Genomic DNA, 2,182 nt, shown 5'->3' on the forward strand with positions numbered 1-2,182 from the left:
TTTTTTTTTTTTTTTTTTTTTTTTTTTTTTGAAATAGAAAACTTTTAAGATAATGGTTATATATCTCCCATATTCATTATGTTTCCTCGTACAAAAGTACTCTTCTTTTCTGTCAGCAAACTTCCACCTCCTTGTGCTCCTCTTCTGATCAGTTGATGCTTCTCTTAGCAAGAAACATATCCATTCCATCATCTTGCTGCTAACAGCTGATCTTCTCATCATCCTTCGACTCCTCTCCACCCATTCATGCCAAACAGATCCATATGAACTCCATCTTGTAATATCAAACTATTTGAATCCCGCACTGAAATGTATTCTGTTTTCCCCCATGTCTGTTGTAGAGGAGGAACAGAAAGGAAGTAAACTATAGCTAACGGGGATAGGTGTGCAAGAAGAAGAGAGATGGTAGTTCTCAGGCGACTTACTGGAAAGAGGGTTCTCTCTCTCCTAGGAAGTAGGAGAGATTTTTTGGAAAATGTGCCTGAGAGCATTTTTAAGCCTTGCATAACTTGTAATTTAAGTAACTTAAATTTGTAATTTGTTAAAATTATAAATTTTAAAGTTTTTAGGTTTATATTATTTGAAGTTGATGAATTAAGTTTGTAATTTGAAACTATTTAAATGAACAAAAAAGAAATGATAATAAAAGTGTAAAACAATGACAATAATTTTGAAAAAACCAATCCAATTTATTCAAATTTGTATTACAATTACAATTTTCTTCAAAAAGATTTCATGGACCGGAATCGGGATGAACCGATACGGTATACCGGTACCAAGTCACAATACCATCCCGTTCCGAGTATCGGTTGAGTGTATCCATTCCGTCGCAAATACTACCGGACCTGAACGAACCGGAATGGTATCAGTATAACCCGTTCCAGTGCTCAGCCTTAGTGCGTACATGGCCTCTGTGGGTCCAACTGAAATTTCTAAAATATCTCTAAGTGTGAGACTCATCTACGAGACATATCTGTGACTCTTACATTTGATGACGGACCGTCCTGGTGAACCGTAAAAAAGTATTGGGACTTGACACTTTCTGAAAAGTTAATGTTGCCAACTATGGCTCCACCTATGGTTCGTGGTCCAACCTACGAACCGTCGGTAGTTCGTCTCTGCTGGCACCAGATTTGGAAACCTGAAATTTTTCCTCCTTTTCGAATCCGAGATGTTACACTAATCTAATTTCCTAACATGTTCTGCTATCCTAAATAAAGTATCTTCCCCAAACTGAATTAGGTTGCATGCTGCTGAATGAAGTGATAAAAATGAGGTCATATTCTGAGGGGATTACTATGTTGTGAATCATGTGATGTTCCCACTTGCGATATATTAGAATTATTTTCTGTTCTTTATTAGGAAGCAATGTGTGGTCACTGATCAAAGGTAAATAGTTAACTAATGCCCTTCTTTTGTGTTGTGCATTATCCTGTTCAGTATTATTTTTAACAATTTGAGAAATTTCATTCATGTGCACCAATATGACGCCACAGGCTCCACATTACAAGTATTAGACGTTTAGTTTCCAAATATCAAGCCGTGTAACTCTTTATCCGTTACAGCCTTTACATCACTCTGGTAGTAGACCTTGATGATACAGAAATGCTGATTTGGCTACAAACATATTTACTCTACCTGCCATGGCCAGTGTTATGAAAGGCGCTCGCCTCGTCGCCAAAGGCGAGAGGCGAGGCGAGGCGAGGCGAGGAGAAAAAGGCGAGCCCCTGGCGATCGATGGCGCTGAAATGGCGAGCGAAAGGCGCCGCCTTTTTGATAAAAAATTTTTGACTTAATAAAATTAGTCAAAATTAGGGTTTTTTTTTTTACTTTTGAAAATTTCTGAAATCCTCCACATCGCGACTCTCTCTCTCTCTCTCTCGATCGATTCACTCTTCTCTTCTCCTCCATCGCGTCGCTGCTCCCTCGCTGTCGCGTCTCTGCTCCCTCGCTGTCGCGTCTCTGCTCCCTCGCTCTCCCTCGCTGTGGCGTCTCTTCTCCCTCGCCGATGACCCTCGCGACTCTCACTCTCTGTTTTCAGGTTTTCAGGTAATGTTTTCTCATTTCTGATTTCTCTCTTCTTCTTCTGTTCTTATTTTTTCTGTTCTTCTTCTTCTTCTGTTCTTATTTTTTCTGTTCTTCTTCTTCTTCTGTTCTTATTTTTTCTGTTCTTCTTCTTCAT

The 2,182-nt window shown here is 39.2% G+C and overlaps 1 protein-coding gene across 1 annotated transcript in view; it reads left to right on the plus strand.

Moving 5' to 3' along the window:
* The window catches only part of LOC107031279 (ABC transporter B family member 25, mitochondrial), a 48,791-nt gene that overhangs the window by 27,657 nt on the left and 18,952 nt on the right, over nucleotides 1–2,182 (plus strand). The gene's annotated exons all lie outside the window — the stretch shown is intronic.

Source organism: Solanum pennellii, chromosome 9, assembly GCF_001406875.1.
Source record: "Solanum pennellii chromosome 9, SPENNV200".
In the NCBI taxonomy this organism is placed as follows: Eukaryota; Viridiplantae; Streptophyta; class Magnoliopsida; order Solanales; family Solanaceae; genus Solanum; species Solanum pennellii.